This window comes from Bos javanicus, chromosome 15 (assembly GCF_032452875.1).
Source record: "Bos javanicus breed banteng chromosome 15, ARS-OSU_banteng_1.0, whole genome shotgun sequence".
NCBI lineage: Eukaryota > Metazoa > Chordata > Mammalia > Artiodactyla > Bovidae > Bos > Bos javanicus.
In genome coordinates, this window is record NC_083882.1 from 40,699,302 (window position 1) to 40,718,313 (window position 19,012).

At 45.9% G+C, this 19,012-nt stretch overlaps 1 protein-coding gene across 9 annotated transcripts in view; it reads right to left on the bottom strand.

Annotated features, from left to right (window-relative positions):
* The window catches only part of MICAL2 (microtubule associated monooxygenase, calponin and LIM domain containing 2), a 240,721-nt gene extending 237,531 nt beyond the window's left edge, over positions 1-3,190 (bottom strand). For 4 of the 9 annotated variants that reach the window (XM_061440774.1, XM_061440773.1, XM_061440772.1 and 1 more), the window contains exon 1: positions 3,018-3,190. The gene's annotated coding sequence lies outside the window, so the exon portion shown is untranslated. The remainder of the gene's footprint in view (positions 1-3,017) is intronic. The other 5 variants (XM_061440777.1, XM_061440775.1, XM_061440776.1 and 2 more) reach the window with 3 other exon arrangements.
* Between the last annotated feature and the right edge of the window lie 15,822 nt (positions 3,191-19,012).

A 19,012-nucleotide genomic window follows, 5' to 3' on the forward strand; every position in this document is an offset into this window, starting at 1 on the left:
CCTCCAAAGTTCAGAGGATAGCCACAGTTTTTTCCTGTTTCTCTCAGTGTTGAATTTACCACACAGACCTCATTCATGCAGATGGAGAACAGAATCCTAGTTTGGTCACTCACTAGGCTTATAATTGGAGGTAAGTCCCTGAACCTCAGTTTCCTAATCTGTAAAATGGGAATAACCTTACATACTTCTTCAGAGGGCTACCGTGAGAATCAAATGATTATAAAGAATGAAAAATCCCAGCATGATATACAGTGTTCCCTTTTCTGGTTCTTTAAACAACAGAGACTCTCTAGCCCTGGAAAAGCCTCAAAGATTGACAATGTTCAACCCAAATCTTCTTGCACCTAACCCCACTCCTCTTGGCAGAGATAAGGCTCTCCCCCAGGAAGGCAGGACCTCAGTAGTAGGGAGTGAAAGGAACAGGGCCCATGACTGGGAGGCACACCCAGATGGGTGTGGACATGGGTGGAGAAAAGAGAGACACATCCCAATCACAGGCAGAGAGGGATTACTCAGTGCTCCTGTGCTCCTTAAAGTTCCTGGGAATAAGCTTCCAATGACCAAACCACAATCAGCCTTAGTCCATAAGCTGATTTATACTAAGGTGTAACTAATTGGTAATCACAATTTTCTTTAAGAAGAGAAGGATGAGCAGAAAGCCAGGCCTGGGCCTGAAGAAGGAAAGAGGCAGTGATTTCATTTTTTATAAACATAAACTCCAACTGTGGATCTCAGTCACCTTACAATCACAGCTAATATGCTTCAACACCTGCCCTCCCTCCTAAAAAAAAAAAAATAAAATAAAACTAGAATCGGCCCTAAAGTAGCTGCTGCTGCTACTAAGTCGCTTCAGTCATGTCCGACTCTGTGCGACCCCATAGACAGCAGCCAACCAGGCTCCACCATCCCTGGGATTCTCCAGGCAAGAGTACTGGAGTGGGTTGCCATTTCCTTCTCCAATGCATGAAAGTGAAAAGGGAAAGTGAAGTCGCTCAGTCGTATCCGACTCTTAGCGACCCCATGGACTGCAGCCCACCAGGCTCCTCCGTCCATGGGATTTTCCAGGCAAGAGTACTGGAGTGGGGTGCCAGATTATTGCAAATAACAGTCCTTCTAAATCATTGCAGAAGTCAGCTCTCAGAGGTAGGTTCAAGTCAACAGCGGCAGAGGCAGCCTTCCCCCTCAAATACCACCCAGACTCCAACAATCAACCCCTCCCCCTCACAGCATGACCAACACTTGCCATCATCCTTGATGGACAGGGTGGGCAAGACGTCTGCAGGTTGAACAACTTGGCTAACTTGGGTCAGTTCAAGTGCTCTGCTTAAAAAAAAAAAAAAGACAAAAACACCCAGGGGACTTCCCTGGCAGTCCAGTGATTAAGACTTCACCTTCCAAGGCAGGGTGTGCGGGTCTGATCCCTGGTAGGGGGGCTAAGATCCCACATGCCTTGTGGCCCAAAAAACTAAAACAAAACAAAAGCAATATTGTAACAAATTCAATAATGACTTTAAAAATGATCCACATCAAAATAAATAAATAATAAGAAGCACCCTCAGGATCTTTGGACAGAATCTTTTCGGAGGCCAGGAGCCTACAACACTCACTCTTCACAGCCATGGGTCAGCAGGAAGAGCTCTGGACCTGAGCTCTGGCAGTCTGTTTCAAATCCTGGCTATGCCACTTTCTATGTGACCTTGGGCACTTACCCTACCTGAGTCTGTTTCCCCATCTCTAAAATGAGGAGGGCAAACCTCTCAGAGGTTTTTAGTTACCGTGAAATTGGCCACAAAAGTGCCACAAGCCAAGACTTAAGTGCCTAGCTTGCTCAGTAGGCTAAATAAAAACCATCTTCTCTCTATCTGAAGGACAGTTCTTACTGCAATAAGAGCTTCCACAGCATCATGTGTGGCTGCCCTGGAGACCTGAGCCCCCCTTGGGCCCCCTTCCCCTGGGAAAGGGACAGGAACAGATCTGGCCTGGAGACCCAGGGGACCCCGGTCTCAGAGCACCCAGGCAAGCAAACATCTCAGGGCCAGCTGCTGACTTCTCCCACCAGGCCGCCCAGAAGGGAACTGGTTGGGACTTCATCCTTCAGGGACACCACCCAAGACTGTAGTGAGCAGGTGAGACTGACAGAAAGAGGAACCCACACTGCTTAAGGTCCCATTAGGGCCCGATGTGCCTCCAAATAAAAGCTCTTTGGCTTCAGAATAAACAATGTGGAAGGAGACGCACGTTTACTCTGGTTTCAACACGCCTCCTCCCCATCCAGCAAAGGCCGTTCCTAGTTCTGCCGAAAGGCTGGCCTAGGATAAATTAACCCCACCTGCCCCGGCCTGAAAGTCAAGTTAGCGGGCACTTTTACCCGGGGCCGGTCCGCAAGGGCAAGCCCCGCGGGGGTGCTCCGGTGCCTGGGGGGCGTGCGTGCTGCTGGGGGAGCGAGGTTCAGAAAAAGACAGCTCCACAGCCCCTCGGGCCACCGTCCCAGACCCAATCCTACCCCGCAGGCGGCCAGGCCACCGACATTTGGCCCAACTTAACTTCCTGTTGTTAAGGGAGGGGAACCCTGCTAGGGTGTGGGGTGCGCCCCGCGAAACGCCGGGAAAGAACGTGACAGGCTAGGTGTCCAAATCGTGGGAAGATAAGTTTGGGGATGATCTGCCCCGGTAGCAGGCGGTACTGCTGGCGCGTCGCTCCCACTCCATGGCGACGTTTGGGTATTTTCTAGGCTTAGAATGGAAGAATTTGGGTGTTGTGGGGAGGAGTAAGTGGTAGTCCGTGGTACTGCGTTCTAATGGATTCAGAGAGCTATCGGGGTACACCGGCCTCCCTGGGCAGCGCCACCTGCTCGCTGGGCGCCTCGCGGGGAGGGTCTGAGGCGGGAGATGCTGCCGCCGCACCTGACCCTCCCCGGCGCCAGCTAAGGCGCAGAGTCCAGGCTCGGCTACCAAGGTCCCCGCCCGCTCTTCCTGGAACCCCACTCTCCCCTTCCCTCCGGTTCCCCACCTCCTTACCGAGAGCGGCGCCGGCCGCCGAACCTCGAGTCCAGCCTCTATTCTCGCCCAGGGCCGCGGGCGCAGTGGTCGGGACCCGGAGGCCGCCTGCCGAACTGTGAGCGAGCTAGGCGTCCCCGCGCAGGCTTAGCCCGGCGAGCGCCTGCGGTTCTGCGCCTTGCGGCGGACAAGACCGGGAGACGCCCCCGTCTGCGGCGAGACCAATGACAGGGCCACGGGCGGCGCAGCCCCGCCCCCAGGTGGAGGCCCGTAGCCAATGGCGGCGCGGCGCGGAGCCCACCCCCACCCCCGCTCTCCACCCGCCCCGCCCCTGGGGGGCCAGCTGTCACAGCGGCAGCCGCGGGCGCACGTGGGCTGTAGCCCGGCCCTAGAGTAGGGAGCAGCCAGGCGCTCCCACCGAGATCAGTGCAATTCTGAGACCAGCAGAGGGCCGATGGGGACAAGGCGTGGTGGTGCTGCTAGATGAAAACCCTGGTGCGGGTATCCAAATGTCAAGAGAGAGGCAAGGGCGGGGCTTCACGCTCCTTGGCCTAAGAAGCTGGAAAGCAACCCTCGGTGTCCCCTTTTGGACTTGGGGGAACGGCATACCAGTTCTAGTACCGGCCGTGGCCCTTCCTTCTTGCTTCTTGATCACTCTGGGCTTCAGCAAACCCCTGCTAGCGGATAGGCCCTTCCCCTCACCTGGACTGGCCTTAGAATAAAACTGGTGGAAAGAGGCGGTGGTGCATATCACCTGTTCAGTTCAGTTCAGTCGCTCAGTAGTGTCCAACTCTTTGCGACCCTATGGACTGCATTGCACCAGGCCTCCCTGTCCAACACTGACTCCCGGAGTTAACTCAAACTCATGTCCATTGAGTCGGTGATGCCATCCAACCATCTCATCCTCTGCTGTCCCCTTCTCCTCCTGCCTTCAATCTTTCCCAGCATCAGTGTTTTTTCCAATGAGTCAGTTCTTTGCATCAGGTGGCCAGAGTATTGGAGTTTCAGCTTTAACATCGGTCCTTCCAATGAATATTCAGGGCTGATTTCCTTTAGGATGAATTGGTTGGTTCTCCTTGCAGTCCAAGGGACTCTTAAGAGTCTTCTCCAACACCACAGTTCAAAAGCATCAATTCTTTGGCACTCAGCTTTCTTTATAGTCCAACTCTCACATCCATACTTGACTACTGGAAAAACCATAGCTTTGATTAGACAGACCTTTGTCAGCAAAGTAATGTCTCTGCTTTTTAATATGCTGTCTAGGTTAGTCATAGCTTTTCTTCCATGGAGCAAATATTTTTTAATTTCATGGCTGCAGTCACCATCTACAGTGATTTTGGAGCCCCCCAAAATAAAATTTGTCACTGTTTCCATTGTTTCCCCATCTATTTGACATGAAGTGATGAGACCAGATGCTCATCTTCTGAATGTTGAGTTTTAAGCCAATTTTTTCACTCTCCTCTTTCATTTTCATCAAGAAACTCTTTAGTTCTTCTTTGCTTTCTGCCATAAGGGTAGTGTTATCTGCATATCTGAGATTATTGATATTTCTCCCAGCAATCTTGATTCCAGCTTATACTTCATCCAGCCCAGCATTTTGCATGATGTACTCTGCATATAAGTTAAATAAGCAGGGTGACAATATACAGCCTTGATGTACTCCTTTCCTGATTTGGAACCAGTCTGTTTTTCTATGTCCAGTTCTAACTGTTGCTTCTTGACCTGCATACAGATTTCTTAGGAGGCAGGTCAAGTGGTCTGGTACTCCCATTTCCAAAGTGTGGAAAAGTTTTCCACACTTTGTTGTGATCCACACAGTCAAAAGCTTTGGCATAGTCAATAAAACATAAATAGATGTTTTCTGGAACTCTCTTGCTTTTTCGATAATCCAACGGATGTTGGCAATTTGATCTCTGGTTCCTCTTCCTTTTCTAAATCCAGCTTAAACATCTGAAAGTTCATGGTTCACATATTGCTGAAGCCTGGCTTGGAGAATTTTGAGCATTCCTTTGCTAGCATGTGAGATGAGTGCAATCATGTGGTAGTTTGAACAGTTTTTGGCATTGCCCCTCTTTGGGATTGGAATGAAAACTGACCCTTTCCAGTCCTGTGGCCACTGCTGAGTTTTCCAAATTTGCTGGCATATTGAGGGCAGCACTTTCACAGCATCATCTTTTAGGATTTGAAATAGCTCAACTGGAATTCCATCACCTCCACTAGCTTTGTTCGTAATGATGCATCCTAAAGCCCACTTGACTTCACATTCCAGAATGTCTGGCTCTAGATGAGTGATCACACTATCGTGGTTACCTGGGTCATGAAGATCTTTTTGGTACAGTTCTTCTGTGTATTCTTGCTGCCTTTTCTTAACATCTTCTGCTTCTGTTAGGTCCATACCATTTCTGTCCTTTATTGTGCTCATCTTTGCATCAAATGTTCCTCGGTATCTCTAATTTTCTTTTAGAGATCTCTAGTTTTTCCCATTCTATTGTTTTCCTCTATATCCTTGCATTGATTACTGAGGAAGTCTTTCTTATCTCTCCTTGCTATTCTTTGGAACCCTGCATTCAAATGGGTATATCTTTCCTTTTCTCCTTTGCCTTTAGCTTCTCTTCTTTTATCAGCTTTTTGTAAGGCTTCCTCAGACAACTACTTTTGCATTCCAGTCTCTTATAGTGAAAAGGACATCTTTTTTGGGGAGTTGTTTCTAGAATGTTTTGTAGGTCTCCATAGAACCGTTCAACTTCAGCTTCTTCGGCATTACTGGTTGGGGCATAGACTTCAATTACTATGATATTGAATGATTTGCCTTGAAAAAGAACAGAGATCATTCTGTCATTTTTGAGACTGCATCCAAGTACTGCATTTCAGACTCTTTCTTTGACTGTGAGGGCTACTCCATTTCTTCTAAGGGATTCTTGCCCACAGTAGTAGATATAATGGTCATCTGAGTTAAATTCACCCATTCCAGTCCATTTTAGTTCACTGATTCCTAAAATGTCGATGTTTAGTCTTGCCATCTCCTGTTTGAACACTTCCAACTTACCTTGATTCGTGGACCTGACATTCCAGGTTCCTATGCAATTTTCACCTGTTACTTTAGTCAAATCATGCAAGCACCCTCTTGTCTGTCAAATGGCTACCTTAATCTCTGCTCTGCCCACCCTCCCTGGTTGCCCCCAGCTCCAGAGAGCACCATTCACAGAAAAAACTGTGAACAGTGAGAGGGGTGTGACGCTGCTTTGTGAACTGTGAATACGGCGAACACCTTGGGCCGACTGCCCTGGTAGCAGTGATAATGAAACAGGCATCCCCCCCTGCAGGAGGTATGTCTTACCTCTGGGGCCTAAGCGCCTGTCATGGGCTTGGCCCAATATAAATGTTCTTGGGACAGAGCTGACCCAGGGGTAGGAGAACAGGCAGACTTGGGCAGTAAGAAAACAGTATCGTGTCTCCAGGCTGCTGAAATTTCCACAGCATCAGACCACCCCCTGAAGAGACTGTGTTCCTTTGCCAGGCAAGTTTAAACAGAGCAGTTTGTCCCTATCAAACCTGGGGTTTATTTTTTCCCATGCCCCTTACCATGTGACCCTATTTGAGACCTTTAGGGTTTTCCCAGGGATTGTCCTACTTGGTTGTTCACTTAGCATCTTCAGAGTTCAATCCACTTCCTGCAGATGAACTTTCAGCAAAAGCCGTCCCTGCTCAGTTTGCAAGACTCGGTCAGCGTTGATTCTCAGAGGGGCAGCTCTCCACTCGGATGCAACTCTGCCTGTGATGCCAGTTGATGGAGTGTCTTCTACACACATTATCTCACTTAATTCTGACAGTGGCTCTGCACGGTGTGCATTTTTATCATCATCCCCTTTTGCAGATGTGAAAACTCAAAGAAGTAAAGTAGCTTATCAAGGTCACATGGTTAATAAGTTTCAGAGCCTAGGTTTGATTCTGGATTCAAGAAACTGCATGCCTAATCACTGTGAACTGGGGTCTCTGCAGTCTTGCCCATGCTTCTAGAGCACTGGACAGGCCAGGTCTATCCCTGAAGAAACTCTTCTGGGGCCTGACCAGCCCCAGTTCATCCACCATTCTGGTGAGCTCAGACCTGGGCACTGTCAGGGACAGGAAATGAGATCAACATGGCCCTGCCTTATTTACAGAGTGACTGATAGAGGAAACAGCATTACCTCTGCCCCCAGCCCAGATCCTCACTAGACACAAGCTTCTTGCTTCTGGTCTGGGCTTGAGACACCCATGCTAGGGATGGAGATGGAGACAGAGTCATTCATTCATTTCATTGATGCTACTGTGAGCTGAATATGATTCTTGCATTCATGTAACTTATTCAGCTGATAAATAATCAGAAGTACACAGTGCTAGGGGGGCTGTGTTCTTTATCACTTTTATTTTTTATGATTCCTGTCACCTTATCTATGGCATGTGTTCTCCAAATAAACAAATTTAACCCTATTGCAGGAACAACTGTGTGCCCACCACAGTGAGATAGCATGGCTCAGCAGAGAAATTCTATTAGCTCAAAAATCAATGTGTTCCTAGGTGCCTCCTCTCCCAACCCTATTCCCAAACTTTTTGACTTGGGGACCTCAGATAAGAAAGGCCCCTGTTAGGTGAGTCTGAGGGCTGAAGAGTGAGCTTTTCCTTGGATGTAGGGCAAGCTGGGAGCTGATGAAGGCTGATTGCAGGGAGATAAGCATTGAGACTTCTTGAATCAGTGGTCAGAGCCTCTTGCTACATCCAAGCCACCCTTGCTGGCCAGCTCCCTAGGAAGTGGAGAGGAATGGAAACAGAAGATCACAATTGTCCTTTCTCTGGACAAAGTGGTAGCCTGGACTCTGTTGGGAGTTTATACAACTAAGATCGTCAAAGAAGAGATCTTACAATGTTAGAGTGAACTTAAAGGAAATATTATATAAGACCCTCACTGAACAGATTCAAGAAATTTACACATTAATCGGGAAGGGAAGGTACCATGAGAGTCACAGAGTACAAAAGTGGGTTCCAGGAGGTTCTAACGCCCCTACTTCACTCTGAGCATGCCAGGCAAACTCAACCTCTTTGGGCCATGGCTTAGAGTTCTATATTTAATGACAATCTCTCCCCAGCCCACTCTTCTGGGATGGCGAATGTGTGCTTGTGAAGGTTGTCTGGGAGATGCAGATGGCCACATTAGCATCAGAGGAAGGGAGAAAAGGAAGGCCCAGATTCATTCCTAAAAATATCTGCATCTCAGACTGGAAGCAGTGAGTCTCAGCACCACTGCGCATGCCTCCTCCTGAAAGAACTCCAGCTGGTGATCTTCATCCTCAGCAGTTATCCACCTGATGGTGTCCCAGGGTGGGGCTGGGGCAGGAGGCAGGGAGGGGGGATCAGGCCTTTCTTCTTATTTTCAGCCAAGCAGTTGGCTTGAAGAAAGGTCAGAGTTGAACTAAGTGGATTCCCAATGGAGAGATTTCCTGCTGAGGAGCCTGAGTGTGTCTCACAGCGTTTGAATGTTAAGGAAAAGAATCACCACCTGAGCCTCCTCCTCCAAATAAGAAAGGGTTTGTTCCCTCAGACCCCTTCCTCATATACAGATGTTCCAGGAAGGGATAAAACTGGTCAGTGAGTGTGGTCTCACACACTTCCTCCCCAAACCACTATCAAAGGACTTCAGTCTTTTAGAAAGAGGTGTGCGCTTAATCGTTCAGTTTAGTCTGACTTTTGGACCAATAGACTGTTGCCTTCCAGGCTCCTCTGTCCATGGGATTCTCCAGGCAAGAATACTTAGAAAGAGGAGGAAGGCTGATATCTACACAGAGTCGGATGACCTTGTTAGATGATAAGAAAAGGCTGACTGGCACCTATCCTTGGGAGGTATCTTTGGAGAAGGGTTTTCTAAGTCAGGAAGTGGAAACATTTTTACCTCTCTCAAACAGACTCAGGACTGTGTGAGAAGCAGGAATCACTCGGGTTTTATTCCAATCCCTTATCATCCTGATGGCTGCAGAATGCACTGTTTCTCACAGATAAGACATATAAAAGTTTTCAAGGTCACTAGGAACTCATCAGGCCTTCCACACATGCAGTGCATTTTCCACACAGTTTGGAGAAGAGATGGCACCTGTCAAAATCAATAATGCCCTCAGAGCCACCGCAGCACTTTGGGGGAATGTGTGCATTTGGCTGCAAGGATGGGAAGATCAGCGCTGGAGAGATGAGGCCACAGGCAGGAGGTGATGATGGAAGAACCAGAGCAAACAGAGCAGGTATGCGGAGGAGAGGGGAGGAGACACAGGATCACGAAAGTAGTCTGACCAGCTCCAAACAGCCTGGGGAGATGGTAGAGGCTGAGTCACAGGTAGATACATACATACTCAAAGCCACCTGTGAAATCCAAGGGTACAGTTCTGGCCCCTAGAGACAAATGAGACTAAACAATACCACCAAACCAACTGCACCCTGGTGGCAGGCTGGGCCCAACTGCTGCCCTGGCAGAGTCCTGTTCATGCAAACCTGAAGCCCACTCTAGGACATACTGCTCTCATTCAACAAAGCTTCCCAGACCACCACAGGGTAGCTGGTTAGGGGCAAGGATGGGGATACTCTCTTCTGTTCTAGCCCATAGAGGGCACTCAGTCAAGTTTATCTGTATATCCATCCAATATATATCCACCCCACAAATAGGTACAATGCAGTTATTCTAAGAGACATCATAGTCAAGTAGTTAGTTGCACAAACCGTGAAGTCAAGATGCCTGAGTTTGAATCCCAACTCTGCCACTTATTAACTAGGTGACCTTGGGTAAGATCTTAACCTCTCTGTACAGCAGGTTCCTCACCTATAATAGGGGAATAGTTATAGGATAGCATAGTTAGAGGGAGATGTGTGCTTAGAACACATGTACATAGTAAATGACATATATGAGTTTTGATTAAAGTAACTTGGGGGCTGGTATCAGTAAGGGGGTAGAGAACTGGAGTCTCTAAGAGACACCGTTATGAGCAACTCCAAGTCAGGGACATGGCCCCTCCCAGTGCTACACTTGTGTATCTTCAGCCACATTTTAAGGTGGATAATTATCATCCACACCTTAGAGATGAAAAAAATGCAACCTTGGAGAAGTGAAGCCACTCTCCCAAAGTCTCCCAGGAGCTGGTATATGACAGGGTGAATCTAACTGACTCCCTACTCCTGGTTACAAGACAGGACAGAGCACCTAGGCCCAGCCAGCCATGTAGGCTCAGTGGTGACAGTTCCAACAGACATGTCTGGTCCAAGCAGATTTCTTTTTCAGGACCAGTGTACAGGTAGCACAAGAGAAGCTCTCTGTCCCTGGAAGTCAGGGCTACCAGTAGCTGTGTCCCACATGTGATGGAAGAGATCTGACTACAATAGGCGTGTAGGAGACTCCTCTGACTGAAGAAGTAAAGTTCCAGCTATCCTTTGCAGTTCTCTTGACTCTGCCCTCCCTTGTGTTGGTTTTGTCTTCAGGCTGATTTTTTTCTCTCTGTAGCCAGTACCAGAAAAGCTTCAATGCCAGAAGCTACCTGATACCAAAAGCCATTTCTGACCCAGCATTCCAAGCAGGAATCCTGAGATCCACTCTGATTGGACTGAGTCACATGCCTCCTTGAACCCATACCATAACCAGAGGTCTGGAATGTGCTGATTGGCTGTGCTAGTCAGGACCCCTGCCTGGAGCTGGGGTAGGCTCAGCTTCCCCTGAGACACTCAGGCTACATGGGACGGACAGGGACACCTGAATAAAAGCTGAGATGGTTAGGAAGGGAGGAGAAGGGATAGATGGTTATACGCTGGGTGGGTATAGCAGATGCTGCTGGTTTTCATATCCACAAATGGGTTTCTATTGCAAGCACCTGTGACTCCATACCTGTGGGTTTCCTCTGGCCTCTGCAGCAAGCTCAGCCAATGCATAGCACAGGCCAGAGTACTGGAGATTTAACACCTCCAGTAGTAGCCTTCAAACAAGAGTGGGCAAGAGTTGGTGGATACATACCCCAAATGTCTCAGCATCAAGTGGGATGTCTTGGAGGTATGTGCTCTATCTGTCTCTGTCCCAGAGATCTCCAGAAGGGCAGAGCCCAGGTGCCCACAGCAGTGATTGCTCATTAACATGTTCTATATTGGTTCCCTCTTATCACCTCCTCAGCTCTTTCCTGATGCTTTCCAAACTTACTTCCCAAATAAACTGCTTGAACTCAGATTCTCTTCTCAGGGTCTGCTTCTGGGGGAACCCATTCTAAACTATAGAGTCATCTAACCCCGACCTACAACTCCTTGAGATGAGCAACAGTGAGTTTATCAATGCTGTACCTTCCGTGTGTGTAGCTGAAACAGCACCCCGTACCTGGAAGGTGTCAGTAAATGTTTGTTGAAAGAATAAAAGAGGAAGCTATTCAAAAGCACAAGGTGTTTGTCCCACCCACCGCGGCTTCTCCAGTGGGTCTGGATCTTTGCCATGGACTTTGGCCAATATGAATACTCAGAAGGAATTTGTGCTTTTCACCTCTGAGCAATATCCTTGTATGTCATCCTGACCTCCTCTTCTATCATCCGCTCCTCACTCTGACCCCACCCACATACCACCTCATATGAAGGTTTTCTCTAAGTTCCCTGCATTTTGTAGCAGATAAATACATTTTAATTAAAATTAAATTCCTGCCCAACTGCTCTTCTATTCAAATCCTTCTCCTAGATGCAGCTTAGACAGCAAGAAACTACCCAGGGCAGCCCAGCCTCTGATGGGTTCAGAGAGCTGGTTCTTCCCCTTGTCCAGATGTGTGGGGTCTGCAGGGCTGAAACCCCCAAACAAAAAGGCACAGTTCAGCTTCACAGGTCAAATTCTGGTGGAAAGTGCTCAGGCCCCGACAACCTGGGTTCCAGTAGACTTTGAACAGGTGATGGAGATAATACGCCTTATTTGGTAAGCACAGAGTATAGATTAAATCAGGTGACAAACATACTTGAAGGTGTATTGTTGGCTCTAAATGTTAGTTGTTTTCCCTCCTATTTGTAAGTGTGATTATTTTATATTGTAGCAACTTACGAAGCTAGAACTGGGGTTCCCAGAACTCCCTTGGGGCCACCAGGCTGTCAAAGGAGGAGGTGGTGAAAAATAGACACAAGTTCCAGCTTCTCTTCAAGGGTTGTCAGTGTTCCGTTTGCTCTGTTTTATTTTTGTTGTTGTTTGTTTGTTTCACATCTGTGTTGTCTTCTCACCTGCCAACCCTGCTAGCCAACACAACTTCAGGCCCCTAGTAGACATCGAGGCAACAGCATTCCCAGACCTCTTCACCAGCTGCCTTGGCTGTGTGAACTTCTCTCTCGATAATCATCCCTTATCCCATATCTCAGTGTGGCCCTGCTTCCCCGATCAAGCCCTAACTGATACACTAGGTAAATGAGACTGCCACTCCTCATGGGCCTACAGTGGACCTGTCATTACTTTACACATCTTCACATCATCCGTACAAGATTACTTCTGAGAATTATGGACTGAGATTATTAGCCCACTTTTATACTTGGTGTAATAGAGTGTTTCAGAGAAGCAGAACCAATAAGAGATTCAGTTCAGTTCAGTTCAGTCGCTCAGTCGTGTCCAACTCTTTGTGACCCCATGAATCGCAGCACACCAGTCCCCCCTGTCCATCACCAACCCCTGGAGTTTACTCAGACTCACGTCCATCGAGTAGTGATGCCAGCCAGCCATCTCATCCTCTGTTGTCCCCTTCTCCTTCTGCCCCCAATCCCTCCCAGCATCAGAGTCTTTTCCAGTGAGTCAACATAGGTAAAGATACAGATAGATTTATTACGAGAAATTCGCTCATTTGGTTATGGAGACTGAGAAGTCCACGGTCTGCCATCAGCAAGTTGGAGACCCTGGGAAACAGGTGTTGTGGTTTTATACCAAGTCTGGAGGCCTGAGAACCAGGGAAGCCAATGGTGTGAGTCCCAGTCCAAGGGCAGGAAAAAACGAATGTTCCAGCTCAACAGGCTAAGAGAGTGATTTCTCCCTTCTTCTCTCTTTTTGTTCCATCCAGGCCTTCAAAGGATGTGAGTGATGCCCACCCACACCAGGGAAGGCCATATGTTTCTCTCAGTCTACTGATTCAAATGCTGATCTCATCCAGAAACAGACTCACAGACACACCTAGAAATAATGTTTAACTAGATACCTGAGTACCCTGTGACCTAGTCAAGTTGACACATAAAATTAACCATCACCCTTGGAGAAGCCAAAGATCAAGAAGGTTAAATACCATATCCTAGTATCTGGCAGAACTAGGATTTAAACCCTGGTGTGTCCAGTTCCTGAGACTAAGCTTGGATCACTTGGTCACTCTGAAATTTATCAGAAGCACAAATCTCATTAATTATAAAAGTACTACAAATGTTGTATATTCTTATTAGGAATAGGAAGGGAATTCCTTCCCAGTCCAGTGGTTAGGACTCAGCACTTTCACTAGGGTGGCCCAGATTCAACCCCTGATCAGACAACTAAGATCCTGCAAGCCACATGGTGTGGCTGAAAGAAAAAAGAGGAAAGACTCTTAGACATGTTAATTTAAAATGTTTAACCTGCCAAAGACATGGCGAAAAATAAAAAAGGGACGGACATACCCTCAAAGATGTAAAACACTGTCAGGAGGGCGTTAAGTTGACCTGCTAGTCATGGGGCAACTTGCTCTTTATGCAAACTGGTTTAGGTCTTGTCTCTTCTGAAGGGGTCTGAGTCCTCTCTGCACAGCCATCCCAGCAAAGAAACTTGACTTTTGACCCAAAGAAATACAATCGTCGTTTCTCTGCACAGTTCACCACTCAGCACCCTCCCACTGGCCAACAAGCCCTGACAGTCCAACTGGGAGAAAATCAAAGAAGTGATTGAGTGAGGGCTGCTCTGGGTTTGTGCCCGAGAGTCACAGGATCCCAGGACAAAGCAGGAAGGCATGGCCACAGCGGCCTTCTAAGAATGCCTGGGAGGCCAGCCCTCGAGGTTTTCTATTCCCCAGAGGACTGAGGAAAGCATCTCAGAATAAAGCTGTGGCTGCCCCATGGACAGACAGAGCAAAGCAGCTTTGAGGGGTGTCGTTCACTCCGGGCAGAGGAGGAGCAGAGGGACCTGGAAGTAGGGCAGATGGAGGCCCTGAAACACGGCCCAGCTGGATCCTGACCCTCCCCATCCTGGCCACAGGGCTTCAGCCCGGCTGTTCCCTCTCCTGCTTTCCACCCACTGATGACTGTCACTCCCTTCCAGACTGTGCTCTGGGTCACCCCCTTGAGAAGTCTTCCTTATTGCCTTGGAGTTCATGCTCCTTCCACAGCCTGCAGACTCGCCTGTGTCCCTGTGAAGTTTCGCATCTTCTCTAGTTGTTTCCACAACATCTCCTTCAGAGAAGTGCTGTACTTATAAAAACCTTTTTCTTCCTTATGTTAAAAATAGGATTTATCTTTTTTAAATAAAAATCATGCCCAATCAAAAAGAATAATATAATAAACTATATAGTCTCATCACTCAGAGATTTAGACCATCAATACTTTGAATATGGATCTATTATATTATCTATATATATATAGATATGAAATTATGTAGGTATAGAGGCAGTATGAGAGAGGGTTTAAGAATTTGGGCTTTATAGTTAAATCAGCTGGAATTAGAATCTCAAATCTAGTTGTGTGATCTTGGATAAATTAATCATCTCTCTGAACCTCGGTTTTTTTCTTGTGTAAAATGGGAATAATCAAGTAGTTATAAAGTTGTATTAATTTTTATTTCTCTGTGGCTGTGCTACACAGCTTACCAGATCTTAGTTCCCTAACTGAACCTGCACCCTTGGTAGTGAAAGCAGAGTTCCAACCACTTGACTACCAGGAAATTCCCCAAAGTTAAATTAATTTTGTTGTTAGGATTAAATAAAATGATCCACATAAAACCCACCAAGCAAGGTATATAAAATCACTGTGTGTGTGTGTTAGGGGGATGGGATGTTTAAAGTACACATAACAAAAAATTCACCATTTCAAAGTGTAAAATTCAGTGGTATTTAGTAAATTTACAGTATTACACAACTAGCATCACTATCTAGTTCCAGATCATTCTTATCACCTCAAAAGGAAACCCCACATCCTTTAAGGCATCCCTCTCCGTTACCCTTTCTCCCACCCCTGGTGACCACTTATCTGCTTCAGTCTCTATGGAAAATCACTTTTGCTTCAGCTCTTCCCTCTCTTTTTTTCCCTAACAACTTGGTCACACCTCTTTTATCAAACTGAGCAAATCAAACTTAGGAAAAGTAAACAAACAAAACCAAACAAAAATAAAACTACAAAACAGGCTGAGCCAGTCAGCGGTTTCCACCTGACTCCAGCAACCTGTTCAGGCCCCAGTCAGTCAGTGGAATGCAGTTCCAGGCTTTTATTTGAGCTAGGAGGAAATCAAACATCTTCCTCGCACTGGACAGGAAGAAACAAGGTAGAGACCAGACTGCTGCAGCTTGCAACCAAGGGGAACCTGCGAATGGAGCCGAGAAAGAGGAAAACCTCACTCTGGTGACATCTTTAAGACTGAATCAAATCCTTCTCAAAACCATATACCCTTTGTTTCTCCTTTTTTTCCAAAAATTGAGGTATAATTGATGTACAACGTACTAGTTTCAGTTGTACAAGATAACAATTGGATATTTGTATGTTATGACATGATTACCTCCTTAACATCTGTCACTATACATAGTTACCAAAAAGATGTTTTTCTTATGATAAAACTTTTCAAGATCTACTCTCAAATATGTAATATGGTATTATTAACTATAGTTACCATGCTACATATGACATCTGTATGACTCATTTATAACTAGAAGTTTCTATCTCTTGTTATTGTCCCCCCCTTTTTTTATTGTACCCTAATACATTAAGCCCCATGTCCCTCCTTTTCTTTTCAGTATTTTTCCTTAAGATAATTTCAGTTAGGTTTTGTGTTACTTGCAAACCAGCTTATGACCTGTTAGGCCAATGTTTCCTAAATTTTGCTGAACATTAGCTTTTAAAACTCCCAGTGCCAATTAGAGCGTAAAGGCTAGGGGTGGGAGCCAGGCATCAGTCATTTTTAGAGATCTCAGGTGATTTCAGTGCAGAGTAAAGCATGGAAACCACTTTAAGTAAAGCAAGCTGCTTCATCTTTGCTTCCCCAGCTCCCCACCTTCCAACTTACCGGGGCTCTTCCTGCCGCCGTATTACTGGCCTGCCTCCTTCTCTGGGCTCTGAGCATCTAAATGGTAGATTTATGTATTTTATCCCTTCTGCCTTGCACGTGGTAGGCCCTCAGTGAGTGTTAAATAATGAACAAATGAATAAATAAGTGGGACAGGTTCATGCCATCTTCTTGTGATCTGAGCCTGGCCACAATGCTTGCCCTTGGTTCATGCCATTTTCTTAAGTATTTTTTTTCCTTCAAGCCACCTTGTACTGAGTACAAAGTGTAAAAAAGTTTAGGTTCTGGAGCCAGGTTGCCTTTGCCCAAATCCTGGTTCCATGGGATCCAGTGTAAGTATTCAACCATTCTGGGCCTGCTTTCCTCATCGATCAAATGTAAATAACGGTAGCACTCACACCACAGTGATGTGGCCAGCAGGTCAAGATTAACACCTGTAAATACTTAGAACATTGGTAGCACACAGCGAGCACACAGTGTCAGCCTCTATCTTCATTCTTTCATTTATTCCTACACAGAGAACTGAGTCTCTCCAGGCCAGAGGAATCACAGAGGGTGGGTGTGGAGCACTTCAAACCTGTATGCACTGTGGAGGTGGTTTTGCTTTGCATGCAGGCTGTTAACGTAGGTGAATTTTGTTCAGGTGGCTGGAAGTTTATGTTGGGGTGGAGAGCCAATTACCTCGTGGTGGCAGAACAAAGGACTTGTAAAGTTCTCACTACTGCTGGGCTTGCCCTGCCCACAATGCCAAAGGCACACAAGCAGGTGTTTTCAGAGTCACCTGCATAGAGCCTGTTCTTTGGACCCAGGCCAGGTAAAGGGATATTGTATTATTCATCTTGGGGAATTTAGCCTATTTTAAAGGAACTCTTTTTCTGCCTAAGGGAATGAGAAAGTACTTCCTCATGAAGAACACAGATTTATAAGGAAACTGACTACAATGGAACTTTGCCTGTCTAGGCTTTGTCTTTAGGAACTTGTGTGTGGGACTTCCCTGGTGGTGCAGTGGCTAAGACTGCACATTTCCAATGCAAGGGGCCTGGGTTTGGTCCCTGGTCAGGGAACTAGGCCCCACAGGTTGCAATTATGATTTTGCATGCCACAACTGAAAATCCTGCATGCTACAATGAAGACTGGAGATCCTGTGTGTTGCAACTATCAGCCGGCACAGCCAAATAAACAAATATTAAAAAAAAAAAAAAAACCTACATGCTTCTTAATTTGTTAGCAGAGTGGTTGCAGGGCTCTTTGCTGTAAGCTTCCAGCTAAGAATATCCTTGAAAACATCACTCCTCCTCTCCTTCTCTCAGCCTTCTTATCTGTCAAAAGAGGGGTGAGCTGCCTGCTTCCTGTCTCACTTCTTTCCATCAACTTGTATTCATTGAGCTCCTATCATATGCCGGGTACAACTGTAGGATCTGTGGGATGCACACAGATAAAACCGGATTAAGCCATTGCCCCACCTTCAATTAATTTGTAGTTTTGCAGGGAAACTATAACCAAAATCACTATGTTGTCGTTAAGGTTTTCATCACCTCCCATTGAAACACTTTTTCAGTGGCTTCTAACCAATCTCTAAGCCTTTTTTTCCTTCAGATTTTCCATCCTCTGCCACTGCCAGAAGGATTTTTCTGAAGCACGTGTCCAGTCGAGATGCTGCCCTCCAGCCCCATAAAACAATCCCATGCCTTGTTTTCCTTACTCACACTGTCATCCTCTTTGTCTTGCCAACTCTTAAGTAGACTTCAAAGCCCAATTCTTTGCTTTTTCTGTATCCACCCCTTCAGCAGAATGAATTATGACTCACTCCTTCCTACTGTGCTATCCCAAACATTTTTTTTTTAAAAAACACACTTCAGTTTTAGCATCCTACAAACTCCTATATAGAAAAGGAACAGTTCTTAATTTTTATTTTGGACAGCACTGAGCTGGTGCTGAATTGAGCTCAAAGTCATTGAATATCCTGTGTGAGAGGTGCATTAAGGAGGGCCAAGTCTCTAGGAAAACTGCTGGATATAACATAAGGGCAAAAAACACTTCTGCCTTTTGCTTTCCCAAGCCATAAGCATGCTTTTGGGGAAAACTCAGAGACCAGGGACCTGAGGGCTCTTCCTCTAATATTTCAAACATAAGAAAACCAAGGTGGTTTGGGCAAAAATTTCATTCAGGTGTACCATCTTATAGAGAAATCTGGACGAAATTTTTGGCCAACCCAACATAACACACCAAACGCTCTTGTTAATGAATCTTATTTTGCCATGCTTATTTCAGATATACTTTTTATTTTTTAAAAAAATAAACATTATAGTTAATGCATGCTGTTAAAGAGATCCATTAACTTTTTGATGAATTTAATGTTTATCATTCTAATATATGTTTTTATACTTTCACCACATAGGTATATATTTCCAAATAATGTTTTATATGGTTTTTCATATTTTAAAGCATATTAACTTAAAATATAGACTCATACTATATGAAATGACTATTTGCTTTTCCTTTAACATTATGTTTTTGAAATTTATCCATGTTAATATCTGAGATTTACTCTTGAGGATATGCTAATTTGTTTTGACTGCTGAATAGCATGCCACTGAGTGACTAATAATGCTTTATTTGCTCATTCCCCTGTTGATATCTTTTGCTTTTATAATTGAAGTTGCAAAACATTTTTGTATTTGTCTTTTTGTGTACATGTATGACAATCATCCTATACATCTAGAATTGAATTAGAAATATTCATTCTCAACTCTACTCACTAGGAACATATTGCTCTTCAAAGCGATTATAC